Raw genomic sequence first — 9,689 nt, forward strand, 5'->3', positions numbered from 1 at the left:
CTTTTGATGGTATCCCACATGAACCTTAGGCTTTCTTCATTTTGTTTTGATTTTTTTTATCTGATTGATCCCTTTCCAAAGAAGTATTCAGGTATTTTCTTCAATATGATTAATTCTGTCTTCCAGTGCATCAATTCTACTCCTTTGCCCTTTCAATGTGTTATCTATTTCTGACAATTTAGTATTAATCTTCTGGATTTCTCTATGTAGATTTAGAATCATTTCTAATTATATTTTGTCATTTTCTTGTATTTTCTTCCAAAATTCTTCTAAGTTTTTTTCTGTGTTTTCCTTGGTCTGTCTCTCAATCCTTTGAAGATACCAAAATATAATTCTTTTGAATTCCTTATCAGGGAGTTCCAATGCTGCTTCTTCCTCAGAGATGTGTTCTGGGTCTGTGTCCTGTTCCCTTGTTTCTACCACTTTATCTTGCTTCTTTATGTGGACTGTGATGGTCTGTTGTCTCCAAGACATTGTGATGTTGTTGTATTTATATCTCTGTTAACTGTCTGTGAAGAGTAGCTAAGGGTGAGCCAGGCTCTTCTTGGTGGTTGTTTATCATTGGCCTGCTGGTGGAGAAGGAAGTGGTGGTTCTCACTCAAAAAATGAAGCTGCAGGAGGTGTGGGTGCAGTTGTGTCATATGGGGACTGTTGCTGTCTCCCACTCAGTTAGACAAAAATGACAATTGAATAACCATCAAAAAAGTAAAAGCAAATGGACAAAAAAAAAATACTGTGTAATCACACAGGAACAATAATGACAAAAGAGAAAAGGGAAAAACAAAAACAAAAACAAAACAAAACAAAAATCACTGTAATATCTGGGGAGAGGGCAATAAGAGAAAAATGTACAGCAGGAGAATAATGAAGAAAAAAAAAGAAGAAAAATGCAAAAAGAAAAACAAGGAACAGGGTTACCCACAAGAAAGGAAAAAAAAAAATTGTAACCAGGAACGGGGTAAAAAAAAAAAGCTGAAAACTAGAAGCTGGGAAGGGAAAAATAATAAAAAGGCCAAAAAAATAAATAATAGTAGTAGTTTTAAAGCACACAAAAACAAACAAACTAAAAAAAAAGAAAAAAGAAAAAAAAATGGAGCAGGGTGGGGCAGGGCACCCAGGCTCCTTCTGAGCACGCAGACTGAGGTGTAATTCCTGCTGGCCTAGAAGGTGGGTGGGAGGCCATACCTCCATTCACCAAGAGGATGTAGGATATAAGAGAAGCAAGGGAAAGGTTGCACATTTCCAGTTGTCCGCATCCAGAATGTCCTTGTGATTCTCGACAAGTGGAGCCTGTTCTTAAGTCCCTGGAATCTGGGAGAATGCTGTTGCTTTAAATATCCAAAATGGTCAAGCTGCTTGTCAACATTCAAAATGGCTGCACCCTCTGGACACAAAAGTCCACAGCTCAGCCCGCCTTCTTCTTTGCTGCTTCCCTTTTTATTCACTAGCCATCAGAGCAGTCTTCCGTGCAGTTCCTGGTGAGCAGGGCTGAATTTTAGGTTAATTCTTAGGTCCTACCACCACTCCAACAACAACAACAACAACAACAACCACCACTCGGCAATATCCAAGCTGTCTGTGCCATCAGGATCACTGCCAGACTGCAGCTCCATATGTCTCCTTTTTTTGGTGTTTTCATGCAAATTCTTCTGCTAGTTGGAGTTTAGTCCACTTCTATATCCTTCCCTTCAAAGCTCAGGGTTCCAGGATTATCTTCTGTATCTGTGTTAATTGGTCCCCTTTTCTTTGAAGAGGGTCTGTGCAGTCTTTCTGCCTATTCTGCCATCTTACTAGGACTCCCTGGAACCACTTTTATATCATTGTCCATGCGTCACATTGCTACCACTGTGCCTGACACATAGTAGAAACGTTTAAGTTGAGTGGTTTAGTGAATGAATGGAGGCCATTCATCAACTCTGACTCCCCTCACCCACTCCATAATTTCCACCCAAGTTTGGCCAGCCATCATGTTGACCCTGGCAGGAACTTGTGGACATTTGTAGAGACCACCTACTCTGGGCCACCATGTGACCTTTTTCCATCTTCCTAGCTAAGCTTTGTCATCAGGCATTATCATTCATTACTCTAACCTTCTAATACCTTGGCCTCCCAGAACCTTGCTCTTTGACACAGTTTATCAACATCCCCTGAGACCCTTCCACAGGCTGTGGGACAGGCAGTGGGTGGGCAGTCATTATGTAGCAGTTAAAAACCTGGACTTTGATTCCAGACAGACCTGGCTTCAAGTCATGGCTTTGACACATATCAGCTCGGGCATGTGGTCTTACCTCCCTAAACGTCAGTTTTCTCATTTGTGAAAAGGGAATAAATATTAAGCTCTGCCCCAGAGGGCTGACCTGAGAATGAAATATGCTAAATCACCAAACATTTACTGAACAGTTGTAACATGCAGAGCTCATAGTGTATGATGCCCTGTGTCAAATACAACTATCTTCCTAAAGATCCCTGTTTGACATATTAGGAAATCAAGTCTTGGAGAATTGAGTAGCTTAGCCATAGGTGTGCAGTTTGCAAGTGGTTGTGCTAAGACTTGGACCAGGTCTGTTAGAACTTGAGTCTGATTCCAAAGCCCATGATCATCATCAATCCACTACAAATTCCAGGTGCCTGTCACAGGGTGTTTTGGGGTGGCCTCTTGGTGCTAAGAAGGAGAGGCAATACTTCTCGGTGGCCTATGTGAGGACACTCATATTTAAAGTTGGAGGGTGAGGGTCTTTTCTCAGCGTGCCACTGTTACTTTTATAACCTCATTGGGTGAAAATATTAAGAGCCTCAGTTGGAGGCCGTCTGTGAATGTGTGGGTAGGCCATGCAGCTTCTCTTGCCCACCCCTTCTTCCTCCACCCACACCTGTCCCCATACGCCATGTGCTCACACTGATCTGTGGAGTTGGTTTGAGTGCTGAGAACTCAAAGGCCTGACAGTGCGGTAGGGATTTGGGGACAGACAGGAAGGGCGGGTGGTGCTAGGGCCGGCTGGCATGGGCACATTTGGCGACAGGCTGCAATCACACTGCGGGTGGCTGGACAGCCTTCTTGGCCCATGCATATGCATCACACTAGCCCTGGGGAGCTGGGGAGTTGGCTGGTCTCCAGGAAGGGCACCATATGGAAAGTGTGTAGGTTTCTTTCTTCTTTTTTTCCAGAACTTTACCAAAACAAAAGAAGTGGAAAAAGAAAAAAGATAAAGGAAAACTTAAAAAAAAACAGGATTAAGAATCATCAAGATCAACTAATTGAACATAGGGGGCAGTGAGTTTATTAAATGTGGAGGAACAACTCAGAAAATGAAGGTATTAATGGTTGTACAACTTGAAGTATGTTATCAATATCATTGAATTGTACACGTAGAAATTATTGAACTGGTGTATGTTCTGCTATATATATTCCCAACAACAACAACAAATAAATTATATATATATATATATAAATCAACTAATTTCTTCAGCTCCTACATGGCCCACATAGAAGTGAGGCACAGAGAGTCAAGAGACATGTCTAAGTACAAAGGTATAAAGAGAAGCCAAGAACCCAGCCCAGCCCCCTGGAGAAGCATAACCTTTTGTTCCTGAGTTTCCTCCAGGCCCCTCTTGGGACTCCTTGACAGGATAGTGTAGCAATCTGTGACCTTCAATTTCTAGTTGCTTCCAACAATCAAACAATAATTTCTTGGTAGTTGGTGTTTTGCATTATCAGTTCTTGAAATCTATCACGCAAGGTAATTCCTTTTAGTTACTTGAGCCTTAAAATTCCCTTTTTGGCTTAAACCATTTGAGTTGAGTTTTACTGCTTACAATGCAAGAATCCTGATTTATACACTCCCAATAAAGTGCACCCTAGTTTCCCAGAGAAACTAAGGGAGAGCACTTCCCTTTCTCTCTTGGTGCAGCAATGTATCAGAATAGTCTTGGCTTGTACTAGTGGGCAGATGTTGCAATGAAGGGAGATGAGGTGATAATGTTCCGGAGGATCAGAGAAGATGCCTTAAGGTTTCTTGGTGAGAAGAGGAGTGATAACTGAGAGTACTCAGGTATGTGGGCTCAGGTACAGAGACCTCTGTTCCCCTACCACCACAGAAAACTATTGTGTTTGCCTAACAAAACCAAATACTCATTGCCATAGTTAGAGGCTCCCACACCTGGGCATCTCCTGGGGTCCTTGTTAAAAACATAAATTCCTAGGCCTTGCTGCTGCCTCCCAGGTGATGAGATTCTTCAGTAAGACATGCATCAGGTCCAGATAATGCAATTCCCAGATGCAGAGATTGAAGCTATTGTTTGCATTTGAGACAGGAACTGTGGACATCCTTACTGACCTTTGTAGGCTTTTGAGAGCACCCAACTAACTGTTTTTGTTGAAATTTCTGTTCTTTAAGAAGAACTAGATAGTACCTGGCTACCACAGCTGACTGCTCTGAAAGGGATCACAATAGAAGCTCTTGGATAGAATAGGAGAAAATTGTGGAACAAAACTCAAAATTGTAAAAAAAAAAAAAAAAAAAAAAGACTAGGCTTACTGGTCTGATAGAGACTGGCGGAACCCCCAAGACTATGACCCTCAGACACCTTTCAAGCCTGGAACTGAATTCACTTCATTGGCTGAATTTTCAGCCAAATGATAGACAGGTCTATAAGATGAACTATAACAGCAGGGAGGCATGCACTCCTTGGGATAATCAACGATACAAGACCAGAAAAGCAACATTTGCCCAGGGACAAATCTCAGAAGGCAGTACGGGATAGGAAAGAAGGATGAATGGAAACGGTAAACACAGGGAGGCCGTAGGATGAGGCTGTTACATTGTGGGGATTGCAATCAATGTCACAAAGCAATATGTGTATGAATTGTTGAATGGAAAACCAATTTTCTCCATAAACTTTCACCCAAATCTCTGTCTGTCTATCTATCTATCTATCTATCTATCTATCTATCTATCTATCTATCTATATCTCACTTATAGCGACCCCTCCTTGGGTTTTCCAAAGCAGCATCACTATGGAAGTAGATCACCCGATCTTTCTTCCAAGGAGGGTTTGAACCATCAGCCCTCTGGTTAGCAGTCAAATGCCTTAGGCACTGTACCACTAGAGCTCCATATATATATGTGTGTGTGTGTGTGTGTGTGTGTGTATATATATATATATATATATATATATATATATATATATATATACACATGAAGAAGAAGAAGAAATTTCTGGTCTTTTCCTTGTGGGGGGCTGTTAAGGTCACATTACAAACCAGATATGTGTCAAGATTTCTTCCTTGATAAAGAAAGTAGTTGAGGGATAGTACTTGACTGGGTAATTTCACAAGTCCTGATTTGTCGAATCCAGGAATAGCCTTGTGATAATAAAGGAAAAAAATTGCTTGAGATTCCAAAGGGAGTTGTGATTTAGTGAAGATCCCAAAGGAAAATTAGGGGCTGTGTACGATGGCTCCTCTCCTTCTTGCCGCCTCCTGAGAGACGATTAATCATTTGTAATTTATTAGCTAATTATGCATGGGCAAAGGAGTATGAATCACTTCATTTAGATGCTAGCAATTATTGAGGCCTTGTTGGAGTTCTTTCTATGAGGGTTCTGGGTATGTGTAGACAACACAGGTGCTGCTGAGGCCAAGACACCCCTGAAGAGGAGCTATTCCATTCTGCCCTGCCCTGCTAGCAATTTCAGTCCCACCAGAGTTCTTCTTCTGACCATACTTCTTACTGGTTTGTCTTCTCCTCTCCATTTAACAGCAGCAGCAACAACAAAATCCAAACCCATTGCTGTCTAGTCAATTGTGACTCATGGCAACCCCAAGTGTGTCAGTGTAGAACTGTGCTCCATAAGGTTTTCAATGGCTATAATCTTACAGAAGTAGATTGCCAGGCCTTTCTTCCTCAGTGCTGCTGGGTGGATTTGAACCATCACCCTTTTTGTCAGTAGCCAAGCACAGACTACTTGTACCACTCAGGGACCTTCTCCACTTATAGGCCCTATGAATTTGAGCAGATCAACTTAGCTCTCTAGACCTTATCTATAAAGTGGAGTCATCGGCTTTCCCTGCTTGCATGTAGGAGGTTGGACAGATAGGAGTCTTTAGACATGGATTTGAACCACTAGCTGTTTGGTTTGCTCCTGTCTCACCAGAGGGGTAGTGAAATGCCAATCTTGAGTGCCCAGCATCTCCACTGCTCTGAGCTCCCTCCAGAGATGCCCTGCATGTTTGAGTGAGGAGCTGTCCCCGGGGATGCTCTCTGCACCATGGTATCCAATAGCAAAGGACAGCAGACAACCTATATGTCCAAGAATAGGAACAAGTGGTTATAAGGATTGGCTTAGATTTCTGTATATCAACATGGATAGTGGCAAGTGGCTGAATAATATATATAGTATGATGTCATTATGCCAAGACATTAATATAAAATCAAGTTTAACGTTTTCTGTGGAAGTATACCGCTCCTCGCCCACTCCAAGGAACAAGCCTTTGTGCAAAACCAGCATTATGGCAAAGCGGGGGGGCATGCTCTGTTTTCGGTGCCTGTGTTTACCCCCAACTAATGCATGGCACGCCTGGTCCCCCTTCCCTACCACACCTATACTTTCCCTAACCAAGGCAGGGCCTGCAGGGGTTTGCGGTGGCAGTAGTTGGGTGTTGCCTACTGCCTGTCCTGGGTGGGAACCCATCTCGGCCGTCCAAAATGGGCCTGCGGCCCTGAATGACCCCTTTCCCACTCCCCACCCTCACCTCCCCCACAGACCTCCCCTGCACGTTCAAGCCCTTGCCCTGCCTCCTCCAGCCTGCCCACGACCTCATGTCATCCTGCCATCATTCTGCACCCTCTGTGGCTAGACTGAGACATCAGGGACTAGTGGGAGAAGGCATCCTGGCTAGGGTCTTTCACGTTGCCCAGTTGTCATGGGGTCCTCTGGTATATCATTTGGGGTGACTGCATGGGGCCGGGAGCACAGGAAGCTCACCTGAGAATTTTGTCCAAGTTGTAAATGTGAAATGTTGGATAAGGAGATAGTCCATCAGTGAGGAGTTAGTGTGTATCTAGATCTGCACCTGTATCTATGATCCATCTATTTGTCTATCATCTACCTACCTAACCACCAGATGCCTTGGTAACACAGTGGTTAAGTGCTTAGCTACTAACCAGAAGGTTGGTGATTCAAACCCACCAGCCGCTCCACAGAGAAAGGTGTGACAGTTTGCTTCTGTAAAGATTACAGCCTTGGAAACCATATGGGGGCTATTCTACTTTATCCTGTAGGGTTGTTTTGCGTTGGAATTGATGTCACCACAATAGGTTTGGTTTTGGTTTAGCTGTCTACCTACCTAGCTGTATGTATTTGTATTCTGGTAAAAGAATAAAACCACGACTATCTACCAGCTTGTCTGTGGTGGCTTGCATGTTGCTGTGATGCTAGAAGCTATGCCACAAGTGTTTTAAACACCAGCAAGGTTGCCCATGGTAGATGGGTTTCAGAGAAGCTTCCTGATTACAAAAAATTAGCCAATGAAAACCCTATGGATCTATTTTGGTTACCTAGTGCCAGGCTCTAGGGGCTGGGTGAAAGCCCCTTGACCTTGGGCTTCAGCTCTGTCTCTTGCTCCCAGCCCACTGAAGCTGGAAGCTTTTCTTCACTCAGGCAGCTGCTGGCTGCTGAGGTTGACAAACCCAAGGTCACAGTCCCAATATTACCAAACCACACGGCAGACTACTGATTCAAGTCCATTAAGAGTCCCAAGATTGGCAGACAACATGGCAGACTGTTGAACAACAACTCAGCTACATGCAGGGTCCAAGCATGCCACAAGCTGGACACCTTCCTCAAAGCTGCTGCTTATCTACTGGAAGCAGCCCACATCCCTAAAGCAGCTACTCAGCTGCTCCAGTAGATTCCACCATGGAGTTAATGACCAATCTCACCATGGGGAATAACTACATCCAACTGCCCAGCCACTCAACCAGGCCCAGCCAAGTTGACAACAACCTTAACTACCACAGGATCACAACAGACTACTGCTACAATATAGTACTGGAAGATGAGCCCCTTGGACCAGAAGACACTCAAAATACACAGTGCCTCAAAAACGGGCTTGAGCAGACCAAAGACCATGAAGATGGTTCAGGAGTGGGCAACATTTTGTTCTGTTGCACGTGGTGGTGCTATGAGTCAGAGGCAATTTGACGGCAACCGGTAACAATAACAAAAGAATGAAGAAAACATGGAACAATACATCAGGTTAATAGTTGAAAACATTAGAGTATCATCATGGATAGTCCCTTTGATTGCCTTGCTCTCCAATCCCAACTCTTGATTATCTCCAAGGTGAGTAGGAGCTAGATTTGGGAGGATGACAAGGAAGACTTGAGCTTTATCTTAATGTTCTAATTTTGAAAAAGTGTTTGTTAGGAAGCTGTAAACTTCAGAAAAGTTGAGCCCATTCCCCTAACTTGCCTCAGTTGTTCTGCTCTGCACCCTGGAATCTCCTTTATTCTGCTAGCATGTCTGCCTCATTCCCCATCACCCCCTCAGCTCCCCTCCTATACTGATCCTAAGACAGGTTTTAATAAAGTTACTGCATATGGAAGAGGATTATGAGTTCATCTGATTTCCGCTATTTGAAGTCCTGGGGGAAGGAAAGCCTTGTTTAACTTAATTCATAACACTATTAATCCAATCATAAGCCTCTGATGACTTGAAAGGAGAGAGGAGAATTCATTGCCGGAAGATTGGGCAGTCTACTTCCGTAGTGATGCTGCCTCGGAAACCCAAGGAGGGGTTGCTATGAGTCGGATCTGACTTGACGGCAGTGAGTTTGGTTGTTTTGGTTGTCTCTAAGTAATACTTTTTCTCACATGCTGCAGGTGGGAGCTCTCTGAGAGCCAAGGCTGATCTCTCTGCCTCTTTGAAGGTCCTTCTCAGCAGCAGAGAGATCAAGTCTCTCACTCCTTCCCTCTCCTGTTCCACACTTTCCAAATGGGGCAGCCGGGACACAGAGAGGCCATATAAGTTGTCCAAGATCACACAGCTAGAAGTGGGGAACCTGGAGTATCTCAGCTCTTTTGAATTCATGCAAAAGCTATATAAAAACAGGTTTAAATGTACATTTGTAGATTCACACGCAGTCATTCTATTTCTAGAAATCTAGTCCAAGGGAGGAATTCTAAATATAGAAAAAGCTGTAGCCCTAACATGTCCTTCACAGCATAATTTGTAATATAAAATCCTGAATCGAGCTAAATGTAAACCACTGAGGAAACAGACCACTAACGATAATCCATTACCCCATGGGTGATTACGCAACTCTTAATGTTTCAAAAGACATAAATTACATGAGTAATACTCATAGTATGCTGAACAAAAAACAGCAGATATGAATTATATATAAAATACACATATATAAAATTATTTGACTATAACTTTGTGAGAAATACATGTGCAGGAAAAAAGACTGGAAGAAACAGAGAAGACTGTCTTGTGTAGGCCATTACATGATTGAATGTGGTTTGTGTTATTGTAGTGGAATTAGGATATTTATTTCTCTTTTTCCTTTCTGTCAACCCCAAATGTTTTGCAATGCACTAGTATTTTTTTTTTTTTAGGATTTGGGTGAAGATTTACAGAGCAAATTCACTTTTCATACAGCAGTTCACATATACTTTGTCTCATGT

Source organism: Orycteropus afer, unplaced genomic scaffold (genome assembly GCF_000298275.1).
Source record: "Orycteropus afer afer isolate SDZICR_OR568_19922 unplaced genomic scaffold, OryAfe1.0 scaffold00009, whole genome shotgun sequence".
In the NCBI taxonomy this organism is placed as follows: Eukaryota; Metazoa; Chordata; class Mammalia; order Tubulidentata; family Orycteropodidae; genus Orycteropus; species Orycteropus afer.